This window comes from Protopterus annectens, chromosome 15.part0 (assembly GCF_019279795.1).
Source record: "Protopterus annectens isolate FY-2018-M chromosome 15.part0, PAN1.0, whole genome shotgun sequence".
NCBI lineage: Eukaryota > Metazoa > Chordata > Ceratodontiformes > Protopteridae > Protopterus > Protopterus annectens.
The window spans coordinates 500,492,896-500,510,343 of NC_056749.1; positions in this window are offsets into that span (position 1 = coordinate 500,492,896).

The following is a 17,448-nucleotide window of genomic DNA, read 5'->3' on the forward strand; positions in this document are numbered from 1 at the left end:
TGTTATGATTGTTTAAGCCATGGGCATTTAAAGATTAAAGCTAAATCCATCTTAGGTTATTTAGACTATGTATTTTTTGTTTTATTGTTAACTATTAAACATTTTCCTCTGATAACTATAAAGTATATGCTTGAGCTTTTGAAGAAATTATCAGTTTTATACTTTGAGTGTTTACCAGTAAAGTAATGTTTTGGTCAGGCATACTAAAAATGTTTTTGTAAAATAAATTTAAAATAATAAATGTTAAAAAAACTAAGATCCGCACTAGCCATGGAATGAAAATCATTCCTAATTTGATGGATACACCTAAGTCCATCAGATTATCACTCATACCTTGACAATCCAGAACATCTGAGCTCCATAAATTGAATTATCATATGGAGACTATTTGTAATAGTAATAAGCAATATTTATATTATTTTGAACAGATATAGTACTATTGTAGATTAGACAGAATTATAATACAATATAAATGCCTAATTATTGTATAAGCAATTAATATTTACATGAAAGGTAGATGACAAGCAATTCAGTCATAGTAAAGTAAGATGTATCATATATAAAACCTCAGCAAAATGTTATAGCACACAGTTATTTAACATATTCACCCTTATTGATGAAGTCTTTCAAAACATATTACTTAATATAAATAGATGGTAATAATATTTATAGCTAATGTTTATAATACAATGTATTTTACTGGATATATCAGAAGTTATATTTCATTGTTTGTCAGCATTTAAGTAATCACTTTGTTTATTGCTAACTTAAAGCATCAAGTTTGTTTTATGTGAACATTGATGAACATCAGTGCATTTTAATTATCAGTGCATCCCTCTTCCCTCCATTTCCTACACATAAGGATTTTCATATCTATCACTTCTTATTATAAAATGAGTGAAATTATAGGTTAAAAACAACAAATTCACTTATTGTAATTAATGATTACAAGTTCCCTTTCCATATTCAAAAATTGCCATTTGATGGCATATACTGAAAGTTTTTAGATTTAAATGGCAACATTCTGTTTTGTATAATCAGCAGAGGTTAAACTGAGTGATTATTGTCAATTTAATACTATTTATTAAGAATGTGATTGTTCCATTCTGTGACATTCTTAGTTCAGGCTTTTATTGTTTCCCTTGAACAACTTTTCAGTTTGATGTTATGTATAAAACATTAGTTACCTTTTTAACAGCTTAAGTATTAAGTATGGTCAAGATGGGTTACAAAACCACATTTCAAGTTAAAGCAATTATATGACTTGTTATGCACATTTACTTATATGAGAAAAATCACCATGCTTCCCCTTGATGTTCAATATCATGTATGTCATTTATGACACGTTAAAACAGTACTGTTATTATACATAATCCCATGTTATTAAACTGAGTGTCTGTTGTCAAGTTAATACTACTTGTTCAGAATATGATTCTTATATTCTGTGATATTTCAAATTCAGGCTTCTATTGTTTCTCTTGAACAACTTTGTCTGTTTGATGTCATGTATAAACGTTAGTTACTTTGGTAACCATTTAAGTGTTATATGTGGTCAAGATGGGTTACAAAAACTACAGTTCAAATTAAAGCAATTACATGACTTGTTATGCATATTTACTTATATAAGAAAAGCATCATGCTTCCCCTTGATGTTCAATGTAGTGTATGTCATTTATGACAACTTAAGACAGTAGTGTTATAATACACAAGCCCATGTTATTAAATCCTGTCTTTAATATCTAAATTCAGCAGACTGCTTCATCTTATATGACGATTATATATTTTATGCCTAGATTTACTAAAATCATACATTACATAACTATTGTGTGTGTGTGTGTTTTTTGGCTGTTGCTTAGTTATTTCAGAGACCACAAGCTGTAATGCCTATTCTTATTATTTGCTCCTTCCAAGCATGTGTATACAGTCCATAGACTTTAAATTATGAGAACCTTCTAGTTTCTTATTTGTTATAAGTATATTTCCATCTTACATACATACATATCAATACTTCAAGCATGGGCAACAATGCCTATCCAGTTTTGCCAGAATACCTTTCACTAGTTCATGTGGTGTGTTTCCAGGCTGTTCTTAAAATATCCAAACCAATATTTGTCCTGTTCCATTTTACCTGCCTGTTCCATGCAGTGGCCACTCTGCCAGTGAACCACTCAACACTCCTTCCATTTCCACAGATATTTCAACTAAGGAATTATGATGACTCACTAGTACTTCCCGGCAACCCCAAACACCCCTAGAATTAGCTAACCCCATATGCCCAACACATCCAAGCGGACTCACCTCCCAGACCACTGCAAAGGGTACTGCACAAGACCAAGTGCTCTTAGTCTTTCACAATAACTCAGACTTCCACTCTTACATAAGTCCTTAATGTGTTTGGACCAAAATACATTTTAAATATAAAATTGCGCTTATTGTTTATTTATTTTTTCATCAAGAATCAACTTAATGAGCTAAATGAAGTGTTAGGAGACCATCAGTATGTGTACATGTGGTTTAAAACAGCCCCTTTATTTTATATATATATATATTTTTTTTATTTATTTATTTTTTTTTATTTTTTAAACCAAAGACTTCATTGCCGAGAATCATTGTGGAGGCTCCTCAGAGCCATTAAGCATTATTGTCACTCTGCCTCCATTACCATAGCAAATTGGGAGCATCTGCGTCTGTTAGTGTGTCTGTGTACTGCATACCAGCGGCTCATGATGCACCTGAAGCAAAGCTTCACATCACTGCAACGTCAAGCCTAAATTTCCTCCCTTTCAGTGAGGCAGCAGCCAGGAAAAAAATGGAGAGCAAAAAAAAAAAACCTCACAACAAGCCGCCACAACAAGAGATAACATGTTCTTCCAGCCTTCCCACCTTTCACTCAGAAGATGTATAAACAAACTATTCTCTGCCAAAATATCCCAAAGCACAGTTTTATTCACCCCCTTCCCCTGGATTCAGGCTAAAACACCAAATGTCTCTTCCTAATACACAAGCATCAGCAAACCTCGATCACAAGCCACAATCCACAGCTTCCCAGAGACAAAAATGGCAACATACAACAGCTGCCAGACACAGCTGCATTGAACACCATGTCAGGCTTAATCAAACACACTTGAAGCTATGATACCTGCCATCATTGGGGTCTACTTCATATGACCTAAATTTCATTTGACTGAAATGCATTTGACTGAGACCAAAACACTGAAAGTTCAAAAGACTGAAAACTCATTTGACTGAAACTCATAACACTGACACATTAAAGTAAAAGGTATATGCCCTTTTCCCACTGTAGTGTGATCCTGAAGTTAGTATATAGGTAAATATTGTTTTCTGCAAAGAGTTATTCATTTCAGTTATAAATATCCATGTGTATGGTTTAAAATGTATAAAGTATGTGGGGAGCTTCGCCCCCCACAACCCCCAATATGGGGGTCTGTGCCCCTCCACACCCCTCCCAACTATATATTCTAACTCCAGGATCACACTACAGTGGGGAAAAGGGCATATACCTTTTACTTTAATGTGTCAGTGCTATGAGTTTCATTCAAATGAGTTTTCAGTCTTTTGAACTTTTAATGTTTTAGTCGCAGTCAAATGAATTTCAGTCAAATGAAATTTAGGTCATATGAAGTAGACCCCATAATTGATACTAACTATGTTTAGACAGAATAATAATGACATTTGTATTAGCTGCCAGACAATGCTGCATCTATGCACACCATATCAGGATTGATCAAACAGGACTCAAAGCTATGATACCTGCCATAATTGATATTAACTATGTTTAGACAGAATAATAATGACATTTGTACTAGCTGCCGGACACAGCTGCATCCATGCACACCATATCAGGGTTGATCAAACAGCACTCGTAGCTGTGATACCTGCCATAATTGATATTAACTATATTTAGACAGAATAATGATGACATTTGTACTAAGAGCTTGCTACTATTATTTAACCAGGATATGCATGACATTTCTAAATCATACTTTAACTGAATAAGGCATTTGTCTCCATGGCAGCATTTTTGTTTTAAAACACTCTACTGTCACTGCTATTATATATGATGTAATTTGTTACATTTTAGTCTGAACTCTGATGAATGGTACCTTGTTGAATTAGTTAATTAATTACTTAAATTATTATAAGTAAAATCAATGAAAATTTAACAAGATAAGTATTCACTGCCTTCAAGTTGGGGAATAGAAACCTCTATGTTTGTATTATATGTTACTTTGTTTGGCTTATATATAATGTAAATAGTAACCCATCTTGACCTACCTTTGTTTGTGAAGAATTATTTGCACATTCTGAATAAATCATTGCTGTTTCTCAGTTGTTTAAGAAACCCTCATTTTTTTTAAATAAAAACAGATGACAAGTGATGTACCATATCAGTTGATACTTTGAGAGATATAGTTGTAAGAGTTATTTTTTTGGGACAGCTATCTTGGAATCAGTTTTTTGTTTCTTCTTTCTAGTATCAGTCCAAGGATTTGTTTCTTTTATTCTTTTAAGGGAAGGGACCATCCATTTAATTTCTTCAGTGATAGACACTATGTTGTTGTTTTTGATGAATATAGTAGGTTTTTGTAAGATGTTAAAGGTACTCATCTCATTGCAAAAATTATTTTTATGTTGGCTGGAAAAGCCAGCTGTGCTTTAATGTTGTTTTGTTTCAAAAGTTTTATTATTGGCCAAACTTTTTTTCCTTTGTTCTAGTATTCTGTAAGAATAATCATTGTCAAATCTGATCAGGCTTTGATTGTATTTTAAGAATGATTTTCTCCAAGCAGATTTTAATATTAGTTCCTTGTCCAGAAATGAAAGAAATTTTAAAACTATGGATCTAGGTGGAGTATTTGGTGAGTTAGAAGCATGTTTCCACAGTGATCTATGTTCACTTTCAATTCCAACTGAAAGTCTCTCTTTCAAGTCTAAAAATTCTGGGATCCAGGTTGTTAAGAATGAAATAAAGTCTTCTCCTTCAGTGTTTTCAGGCAGACCAAAGATCCTTATGTTGTTTTCCTTTCCTTGTTTTCTAAATCATCTATTTTGTTAAGCAACTATGTATTCTGTTTAAGTAGAAATTATTTTTGGAATTATTCCTCTTTGAGTCCCCCTTCAATGTCATTTAGAGAAGTCTATATTTGTTATTTTGTATGGTGCTGCTGTAATAGTTCCTTAAGAGTATCAGTCTGTTTTGAGAATTTAATTTCAGGTTTTCAAAAGTGATTTTTAAAGCCATCCATCTTCAAAGATAGTTCCTGTAAGGTAGATACCATCAATTACAGTTATTTTTTCAAAGCAGCATCTTGATGAGAATTTCTTGAGTTTATATTCAGTGCCTCAATATATCTCCAAGTTACTTGACAGGAAAATATTTGTATATTGTTTGTGTCTTTCGGCTTTTCCCGGTTAGGGGTCGCCACAGCGGAACTCCGGTCCACTAATGATTGGTAGTGGATTTTTACGTACCGGGTAACCAGCCCTGACGCACAACCTTCAACGAAGGCACGCCCATTCATGTATGCCTCCACACAGAAGATGCTGAGAATCGAACGGGACAACGTCTTGCTATGAGGCGACAATGCTACCGCAGCACCACCACCACAGTTTTAGTTGAGAAGTTTATCGATAGATTTCTGACATTTTAAACTTGAAAATAATAAAATTTTCCTACATTACTATACTAGTTTATGGAGCTCTCAAAATTCACTGCTCTCAGTTGGCCATCTAGGCTCCACCCACCCCATTTTTTAACATTCTGACATTTCTCACAGTGCTTAAATAAAGTGTTAGTGGGGTCCTTCTTCCTTATACCATAAGCATGCTGATATATCCATGTGTTTTAAGCTTTTTCAGTTTTTCCAACATAAAAAGCCAAGCATGAACTACACTGTACAAGAAAAACCATTACCTTTGCAATACAGCTGTACTTCCCATTAGGATAAATAGGTTTAAGAAAATTTCTTATCATGAAATACACACTTTCGCCTATAAAGCTACACTGAGCACATGCCCCACATTTACACATACTTTTTACAGAAATATTGTCACTCTTTTTGCTGTGATCTCAGTTTTCAAAAATCCTTTTTAAATTGATTCCTAATCTATACTCCATTATTGCCCCATCTCCTAAAACATTGGACAAACCCTGTGTATGAACGTAGTTATTCCAGTTCCTCTCTAATATTGATTTAACTTCCTTGGAAGTGTTACGGAAATTGCTCTAGGAAAGTTATTTAAATTTCCACTACTGATCTGCTCATTTTCCTGGGAGATACAGCTTCACTATGAGCAATACTTGTAATACCAAGACCATGTTTCATCTCTGGTCTATAAAACTTAGACCTGCTTCTAACCACCTCATCTCTAAAATTCCAACCAAGTCTATAGGATACTGTCTGTCAAAAAACATATCTTGCTCAAAACCCTGGTTTCATCATGAAACCTGCTGTCATCAGTAGTAAGCCATCATATCCTCATACATTGAATTTTAACCACATTTCTCTCTTGCCAGGCTGGGTGATGGCTTTTATACTATAATAAACTGTTTGAATAAGTTTCTTTCCTGTACACTGATGAGGTAAGACCTCTGTTCACTGACATCCTTACCAATGGTCACATCTGAAAAGTTTATCTCATTTTTATCATATTGACCCTTAAATACCAAAAACAGAAGTCATACTGTTAATACACTTCAAAAACTCATCTACTTGCTCTCCATTATTTGACCATAAAATAAAAATGTCGTCCAAAAAACTCAGATACTTTTTTTATGTAAATTGCAAAAGGGGCTGATAAAATAAATAGTTTCTCCACTACCATAATACAATGTTAGCAAAAACAGAGCTGCCAATGCTACCATTACTACTCCACAAATTTGCTTAAAATACTGTGGTTCAAAAAACACAAAATTATTTGACAGAATTAATTCCATGGTTTCCACAACTAGTTTTATTGTCCTGTGAGTTAAATTAGACCTACTAATTAAAGTTTCATTGAACCATTGCAGCCCCTCTTGGTGAGGTATAACTAAAATCAAGTCTTTAACATCAGTAACCAAGAAAAATAGATCTTTGTCAAAAAATAGTTTGATGCAACTCATCTATAAATGCCATGTATCAGTAAGGATGCGAGGTTTATCGGCAAAGATGGATGCAAAGTAATGTCCACTAATTTAGTTAAATATTCAGTCTTCTAACCTGCTGCAGCCACAGCTGGTTGAAGTGGAGGATCAATCACCAACTTATGGACTTTAGGAATACCAAAGATGTTGGTGGTAATTATGGTAATTGGATTGACAACCTTCAAAACATCATAAACTGAAAAATCTAAGCCATAGTTGGTAATAGTGTCCTCCAACCAAAGATTTATACCATAGGCCATATTAATCTTCTTTTTGTTCATGCTAATAAATAAGTCACTATTGTTGAGATATTGTAACATTTTCTGAGTGTACATAAAACTGTTCATCTACACCACCCCACCTCTCATCTGTAGTTAAGTTGTATCTAGTGTAACCAGCCTCCAAAGTTCTAAACTCTCTCACACATATGCCACCTCAAATGTGGCCAGACAAGGAGATAATGGAGGGTCAAATAAACTAGCTCTTCATAATGTTCCAGCTCCTGCAAACAAATGATGCTTATCTTAAAAAAACAATGCCAAGTTTAACTTATGTCTAAAGAGTTTCATGTCTAGAATGTTTTCAAGTAGTTTAAACTTATTTGCGGGCACAAAAGTAAAACCCTTACTAAATAAGTTACCATATACTGGTGTAATGTCTATGATACTGTAATTATAAATATTAAAGCCTTTAAACTTAAAAACAGTACCTTGATTGATGATTTGCAAGGGTAAACTTATCTCCTCTTTTAGCCCCTACTGGTTGATCATTTCCTGCCAGGTCAATTGTTCTTGCTCCTGTTGCCATACATTTTGTACCCTGATTGAACATCTTGCTGTTGTTGAATCCTGTTGTTCTTGTTCCATAGTTTAGAAGACCATCATGAGATGCTAGTTTCTTCTAAAAAAATGTCCCCCATTGTTTTCCATGGTTGCCATATTAGTTGTAATGTCCTCATCATATATTATAGCTACAGGGAAAATCTGTTTAGACATATTTCCAGGGGTGGCACATGGATATGCTTGATTTGTTTGATACTGTTCATAATCTCTAGTTAGTTTTTCCTCTTCTCTCATTTTAATAATTCCACATTCCCTGTCAACCTTGGAGAAAGTATGTTTGAATTTTTCTTCCATAGAAGGAAATAGCAAATCCCAATATTTCATCCTGTAGTCTTTTGTTGTCTTTTTCTATCTCTTTCATGGTGTGCTCCTTATCATTGTACAAAATCCCTATAAATTCAAACCCAGTGTGGTTGAAAACCTTTTAACAGTTCATTATGAAGTATTTGTCCCTTCCTGTAAACCATTGGGGTATTTAAGAAATCACAAGCCTTTTGGCACTTGCTTAGCCAAAATACTATCCTTAAAATATAAGTTGTCCAGTTGCAACATTCCACATTTTAAATGAAGTTGCTGAAATCTGGTAATCTTTTGATTTGAACTATTATTATTATCCAGATCTCTAAAAGTCCTAATGACAAAATATGAATGTATGCCTTTCGCACTGGTAAATAAACATTTTTATTTATACTACCAGTTCTCAAAGAATGAGCAAGCGTGTTCAATCACATAGCACATACAACAAATAGAATATATTGGATTGTGAAACTCATGACAGCCAACTTACTTGAACCACAAAGACTGAACAGCTTTGATGACAAGTTAAAAGTTCAGCTGAAATGATTCATGAATGAAATTAACCATATTTTTGAAATGATTACATAAAGGATTGTGACAACCTTAAAACTCACTCATACCAAAGAAAATAAAGTGTCAAAAATGAATCCTGTATTTCCAAAACAAAGTATCATAAACCACTTCTGCTCTCCATTATAAAAGAACAGCTGCTTAAAGTGCATAAATTACTACATTGTATAAGTTTGAATTCATGCAGATCTCAACAAAGCATTTTTCCCGTTACTGCCATACTAAGTGTAATGGTTTATATTTCAAGCTCCAAATAATGATAAAAGTCCTGTTGTCAGATGGAAATTGCTTTGTTAACTGCACTTTATTATACATATATTTTACATCTTTGGCTACATAATTGAAACAAAAATGTCATGTAGAACCTAATGTTATAATAGAGACAATGAGATATTTTACTTGATCTAGAAAGAATATGTTCCTTTGCAGGACAGACTGGGGTGTGGTAGTAAGGATTATGGCATCACTAGCAGGGACTGACCATGCATGCCTAGGGCTCACTACAAAAGGTGAGGTACTGAAAATGAATAGCAAAACACAGGTCTGCAATTGGTTGTGAATTACAGTGAATTGAGGAAGTTGATAAGAGAGAAAATGGGGGGAGTAGACAAAATAGTCAAGGTAATAAGCTGTAAGGCAGATTAAAAGCAAATATTAAGTGATTAATGGGTTAAAATGGAAGTGACCAAGCAAAAAGAAGATAAGAAGAAAAATGTGGTTGTTTACAGTAAAAAATGTACTGCAAGGAGGTGTGAAGATAAGATCTAAAGTAGTACAAATTGAGGGATTTGGAAGAAGTCAAACAAATGCTTTTGGTCTAGGTAAAAAGCCACAATGGTAACAGCAACAGCTAAGATGGCACTTGAAAACAGATTCTTGAGTAATATGAAAATGGGGGATATGAGAATTTCAAATATCTTGTTGATTGGATGAATTGGGTTAGGGGACTTATAGCTACAATGATTATGAATTAGAATGGAGGCATAATAACTAGGAAAACCAGTGGAAGAATTAATTACATTATTCAGTTTGGTCTCTTCTAAGGAAAACCAGACAAGACATCATCTTGAAGGGAACACAGTGGTGGTGAGGGAATGGAGGAAATAGATGGGCATAGTACTTACTACAGAGCCAAAATAGGTTAAGAAATCTAAGGCAAGATAAAGCACAGAGGGTTGAATGCATATCCACAGCAAACCCTCAAGAACCTTACCACCATACAGTTCTACAAAATGAGAATGAAAATTGCGGAATTACAACAGGACTGGAAATATGTCAGATCAGTGTCCATAATCAAAAGGTTGAAGGAAGGATACCTTTGGGGACTATGCACTAGCTAGCCTTAACTCAGTAGTAATAAAAGTTTTTTTTTGTCCTCCTTACATCATTTTTATGGCCTGTTACTCATACCCTACATCTATGGTCATTCTACAAGGTACTCCAAAACCTCTGGACTTACTACATTAATCTGTTGGGGCTAGTTATGGTATCTCCTGGCATTCTGAGGGTCTTAGCAGTCCACATCGATTGGGGATTTGTTTTATTATGCCCAAGCTTCTCTCCCTCACACACTATACCCATGTCTGAGGGGCCGGTGTCATTGGAGACATAGCAGCTTATTACCCTGTCTCCAGAGCAGCTCAGTCATGTCCACCCTGCATCCTCTTTGGACCATGTCTCCTACCATGCTATATCTCAAGCCTCCACCAGGGATCATCACAGGAGATGACCACATCACTACCATCCTACCCATTACTTCTCCTAGCCACTAGTTGAACTCTGGCCACCTGGGCAATAGTAAGGGCTATATTTCTGTATGGCTCTGGAGTGGTCAACTGTGTAGTAATGAAAGTGATGGAAGAGAAGGCTGGTAATATTCCAGTAGAAAAGACTACCTCCAGGATGTCAAACAACATAGGACTACAGTTAAAGCATTCTCCCAGAAAAAAAGAAACTATTTGCTGTTGGTGACTGTATGGTGACACAGCTGAAAAAAGTGTGCATGTCTAATATCATTAAGAGTTCAACTTTGTATGCCACAGGAGAATGATAAACAAATTGGAAGAGATAGATGTGCACCAATGTTACATTAGCAGACTGAAAGAGTGGTTTAAAAAAGGACACAGGTGTAGTGGTCAGGGATACCTTTTATCAATTGGAGGCTAAAACAGAAGAATGCCACAGACCCTGGTGTTGGAGGACATTCTTTAGAGGGTGTTTGTATCAGACATATCAGAATGTGTGGAAAATAAGGTCAGCCTGTTCACAAATGATTTCAAGGTGGTGTTATGAAAAATAATGGGGAAACTTACTGTCAAAGGAAAAATATACTTTAAAAATGATCAATACATGGTAGGTTCAGGTTAAGGCACTTTAATCTTGCAGCAAGGAGACAAAAACGTGCTAATACAGAGTTTGTCTGACTAGAATCAGGAAATGCAAGCATTTTTATACATTTTCTAATAAGACATTGCCTACCAAGCTGACGTAGTAAATCACAAGTTTTAACATCATCATTTCATAGTGATTGTTTTGTAAAATTCTGCTTGTACTATCAATTTTTGTGAGAAACCTCCTAAGAAAAACAACGTGGCCTTGGCTACCACCAGTTAGATATATGCAATGTTACCATTTAAGGTACTATGGCTAATTTGAGCACAAAGCAAGTATAGATTGCAGTTCATTTCTCCAATAGTCCTTTGTCTGTTTTATCTCTTCCTTCTGCAGCTGTGTGTGTTCTCATACTTCGAACAGAGCTAATTGTTCAAAATCATTACATTATAGAATATGGCATTGTTCATTCATTGCTTCCTGACCTAGCAGATAATCACCTGTTTCTCAAGTACATTTCCAAAAGGCATAAACATGAATTTTGCTGTGCTAGCAGTTAGTAGGTCAGAGGGCATCTTGCAAGTTTCAGAAAGCACACTGCAGTTTCAAAAGCATCTTTTAGTCTCATATGAAATTAAGCTGTATATAAAATAGTGCATATAAAATAGAATGAAAAACATGTTAACTCATTTAGTTTCTAGTTAGCATTAAGCACACACATTAATACATATTTTTCTGACATTTCCCCCCTGTTAATACTTTTTAATTCTATTTTCAAAAGAATAAACAGTTTGCTTCTTCTCCTAACCTCTTCCATTCAGGATTTGCAGTTAAGAGAGTCATTCAGTTTAAACTTATGAAAGTGTTTCACTTTTCAACAATTCTTCAATTTCAGTACTTTGATACAAAGTCTCAGAAACTGATATATCTATAAAATCCTTGATTAACTTTTTCATGCAGGGAATACCACAACAAATGCATGCTCCTAATAGGAGTAATCCCACACAAATGGCAATCAGGATGTTCATTAGGATGGAACCCCACCCCCCAAACAGATTCTGGAAAAAGTCCGTCAGAGGGTTTGGGCCTGGTTTGGTCATGGTCGACACTTGCTGGATCACCTCAAGATGGTCGTTTATTTCATGCTGGTTGTCAGGAATATACGAACAGCATTCTTCTTTGATTAAAGTGCACGTACCACCTCTCGCCGCTAGTGTGAAGTCGAGTGCCATGCGGTTCTGAAGCACCACAGTTCTCATAGCATTCAGTTCATCAGTCACTAATTCGAGAGCAGAAAAAGTTGCATTGCTCATAACTTCGAGAAGTTTAGACAGTTTTCTCAGCTCCCAAATCGATTTCACTGCACCATATGCAGGGGCTATGCCTGCCCATGATATAATGCTGTCACTCAAGTCCATGTGTGTCAGTTTATCTTCGTTCTTTACAGAGTTATGGTTTCTCCACCCTGCTTCAATTCATCCTACTGGATTCTCGGGTCTCTTAATTGGACTTTTAGGTTTACTGCTGACCTCTCTGACATTTCAAATTTTTCCCTGAGGCAAAGCTGCAGTGTGTCATATGGCCGGAACCAGGTAACCCAAAAAACAACTGCCGGACCAATTCTCAGGTAGCCATTTATATGCTTTTTTCCCCACAAACAAAATAACAACTCTCTACTTTAGTATTGATATAAGCTTGCCCTTCATGAAATATTTTCTTATCAGTAATAGAAAGCTGCTTTAAAAGAACAGGATTATGTTGTTTCTCATCAACATTTCTATGCATTTTCGCGAAATATGCATCATAGTTTGTATCACAAATAGTTTTAGTCTTACTGGCTTTAATATAACATTTATAAGAAACAGTCACATTGCAATTGCTCCAACCCACCTGAATAGTGTCATTCTTGTAAAAACATACAATCCCTTTTTGTGTAACAGGTAGGTACAATGCTATTTTTTCTTGTGATTTCACAGGTGTAGTATCAAAAATCAAGATTTCCCAGGTCTCATTGACCCCTAGGGGGACAGCAGTCATTAATAATCCCCCGTATGCTGTTGGTATAGCTGTGCAAATCCAGCAGTTCGAAACATTAAAAGTCTCAGCATACACATATTTAATTGCTTGGTAAGTGTTAAAGTTTGGATGCCAGTCTATGAGTAATGCATCACGTTTGATCAGTTCAACTCTTGTGGCTGGGAAAAGGAAAGGCCACAGCAAAAAGATCAATGTTATCAGTATAGCTATCAGAATAATCATGCAAATTTTCTGAGGTTGTTCTGCATCTCTATTTACTCTATACCTGGTCATTTTGTTCTCGTTGTACAACAGTAACAAGGTTTTTGTCCAGTTCAAAGTTCTTAACCAGTTTACAATGTGTCAGATGAATCCAGGATGCTCGCTCTGCGATCTTGACTGCAGTGGATGTCGACAGTAGTACCTGGTACGGTCCTTCCCACTTTGGAGAACTCCAGTTCTTTTTCTTCAGGACCTTCACCGAGACCCACGTGCCTGGGGCTATTGCTGCCTCCGATGGTCTGGTTTGTTCTTTATCTGAAACAGAATTTATCTGCAAAAGTTTGTTATTCAAAAATCGCCTCATATACTCTGCAAGTGAACTGTCAGTCTCCTGCTCTGCAGGCATAAGAGGTTTCCATTGAGGTGTATAATATGCCCTCCCAAACAGAATTTCAAAAGGAGTTAACCCTTTTACATTTGGAACAGTTCTCATGCTCAACAGTGCCAGAGGTAGACAGTGCACCCAGTTCTTTTGTGTCTCACTAATCAATTTCCTAAGTTTGTTTTTCAAAACCCCATTGTGCCTCTCTACTAATCCTGCAGATTGGGGTGGTATGCGCAATGATTTTTCAGAGAAATCCCGAAATATCGGCTTAGTTGTTGTATAGTTTGATTTACAAAGTGTGTGCTATTGTCACTATAAATTTTTTCCGGTTTGCCAAATCTAGGAATAATTTCTTTAACGAGGACTTTTGCAACAGTAGCTGCATCTGGATTTTTAGTTGGAAAAGCTTCCACCCATTTGGAAAACATATCTATAAGGCAGTACTTCTTATTTTCGCATTTGTTCAGCTCTATAAAATCCATACAAATAGTATAGAATGGATACGGTGGTGTAGGGAAACTCCCTTGCTTAGGTTTCAATGCCCCTTGTGCATGATGCTTGTTACAAACATGGCATGCTGCACAAAAATTTTTTGTGTAGTTTGTAAATCCATACGTCGTAAACACTCGATTCACTAACTGTACCATCCCCCCTGTTGAGACATGGCACTGCCCATGGCTCAACAAAGCTGCATATCTAAACAGGTTAGATGGTAAAATTGGTTTCTTCTCTTTGGAGATGTACAGTCCCTTCTCAAGGATTGCTCCTCGTTTTATCCTCTTTTGTTTTTCTACATTTGTAGTAAGTGTCTGCATTGTTTTTAACATTTCTAAGTCTAAAATCTCAGATGGTTGTAATTCCTCACTCAAAAGAAATACTTCTGAAGCTGAAGCTGCTTGTTTTGCAGCTGTATCAGCCCTCGCATTACCTTTTGAAATTCTATCCTGTTGCTTGGTATGAGCTACGCATTTGCAAATAGCTACTTTCTGAGGTAACTGAATAGAGTCTAACAAGTCTAAAATAAATTGCGCATGATTAATTGGTTTACCAGTAGATGTTATCATTCCTCTATTTTTCCACTGATGCACAAAAACATGTACAGTAGAAAAAGCATACTGACTGTCAGTAAAAATGTTCACTCGTTTACCTTTTGCCAAGGTACATGCCCTTGTCAAAGCAATCAATTCTGCTGCTTGTGCAGATAAGTTGTGTGGTAAAGACTTTGCTTCTAAAATCAATCTCAGTATCAGAAACTACTGCATACCCCACTAGATTCTGTCCTGTAGGACCCCTCCTGCATGAGCCGTCCACATAGTATGTCACCTCAGCATCATCCAAGGGAACATCTGTGAGATCTTTTCTAGGTAGTGTCTTTTGCTCAATCTCCTGCACACAGCAGTGTGGTTTGCCATCTACAGGGGTTGGGAGCAAGGTTGATGGATTCAAAGTTGTGCATCGTTCAATTGTCATATGAGGTTGGCTCAACAGTATAGCCATACAGGAAAGATGTCTAGCAGGAGAAAGATATGCTACTTTTTCTTGCAGTAAAATAATCGCAACTGCATGAGGCACTCTCAATGTGAGAGGGTGGAACAATACTACTGAGGCTGAAGCCTGCACTGCCATTGCAGCTGCGACTACTGCTTGTACACAGTGGGGCAGGGATCACGCCACTGGGTCTAGCTGTGATGAATAGTAAGCTATGGGGCGTTGTTTGTCCCCATGCTGTTGTGTTAACACTGATGTCATGTAACCTTGCTTACAATCTACAGTTTGGAAAAATCATTTATGATAGTTTGGTAATCCTAAAACTAATGAAGAAGCTATCAGTTGTTTCAATTTGCAGAAAGCTGATTCTGCTTCTGGTGTCCACTGTAATAAATGTTGTGCTGCCATAGGCTTTTTGAATATCAAGTTGGTCAATGGAGCAGATTCCAAGGCATAGTTTGGAATCCAACTCCGACAAAAGTTAGTAGTACCCAGGAAGGACATAATTTCCTTCTTGGTAGTTGGTTTTGGTGCTTGTAATATTGCTGTTTTTCTGTCTTCATCTAATATTCTGCCTTCTTTGGATATTACATACCCCAGGTATTTGACCTGTTTTTTCCAAAGTTTCAGTTTGTTCTTGTTTACCTTGTGTCCCTGAGTAGCTAAAATTTGTAGTAATGCTATGGTATCTTCTCTGCATTCTTGCTGGGTGGGGGCTGCCAGCAGAATGTCGTCTACATAAAGTAAAATCTGACTGCCTTTTGGTGGGATAAATCCCGCCAGGTTACTTGCCATTTCTTGTGCGAATATTGTTGGACTTTCACAATATCCCTGTGGTAGTCGCGTATATGTATACCTTTTCCCCTGAAATGTAAATGCAAACCAATGTTGGCTGTCAGGGTGTATCGGTATTGAGAAAAATGCATTGCTAATATCTACCACAGAAAAATACTTTTGTTGAGGTTTCAAATCATTCAATAAAGTGTGTGGATCCGGCACTGTAGGTGCTCTGGGTATAACTGCGTCATTTACAGCTTGTAAATCTTGGACCATACGCCATTCTCCGTTTGCTTTCCTAACAGGAAATAAGGGTGTATTACATGGTGAATCGGGAGATTCTATCAAGACTCTTTCCTTAAGTAAGGCTGCTATTATAGGTTTGATTCCTATTTCTGCATCCTTTCTCAAGGGATACTGTCTCTTTTGAGGTCTAAATGCTGATTTTGGCGTGATAGTAACTAGTCCTGCTGTATGAATAAGTCCTACATCTGATTTCCTTGTTGACCAGAGAGTCTCTGGTATGTCTCGTAAGGCTTTTTCCTCTTCCTCTAGTAAGAGTGGTACTCAGCTGTCCTCACTTGCCTGTGAGTGTACAGCTGGGTGTGTCTGCGTTATCCAATTTAGTTTCTGCTTTTGTACTCCCTGTTCGGAAAGTTCTAACTCTGTCTGCTTTTCCCACCTTGTGACTCTTTCTCCTAGGTCTGCCCACTTCACATTTCTATCTTTAGTTAAACTCACATGTGGTAATTGATTAGATTTGTAAAGTGCTAGGAATTCCTGTGGCAATGAACAGCTCACTACACTGTTTCCTTCTGTGTCCCAGTACAAATTTCGTAATACTAATCTGTTAGCATGGTTTCTAAACAGTTCTTGCTCATATTCTTCATCAGGTCCTGCTTTGCTACAGTAATATAGAGTGCAATGCAACAAATGCTGTTTATCAGTGTCAAGGGAGGGGGATTTACTGATGGCTATGTTCATCAGTTCTTCGGTTACTGCCCCTGGACCAGTCATAACTAAGTCCTGGCTGTACCAATAAACTGTTTCACCCTCCTGTCGCACTACAAAAGTATCCATTTGTCGCTGTGCTTCCATACCCTGCATAGTTGGAACTATGGCTATGCCAAATATCTGCATTCGGTCTCTGCCCAAGAGATTCACTGGGCATTTTGCAGAAACAACAATTTTGCTTTTCTGAGTCATCCCTGAAACTGCATCAGTTATCGCTATGTTGTGGGAGAGTGGCTCCCAATACAGCTGTCCATTAGCTGCTTTCACTAATATGTAGTCAAGTGATTCTGAATTTTCTGGTAGTTTGGAAGGATGTATCAGGGTCTGTGAAGCCCCTGAGTCACACAGGAATTTAACTT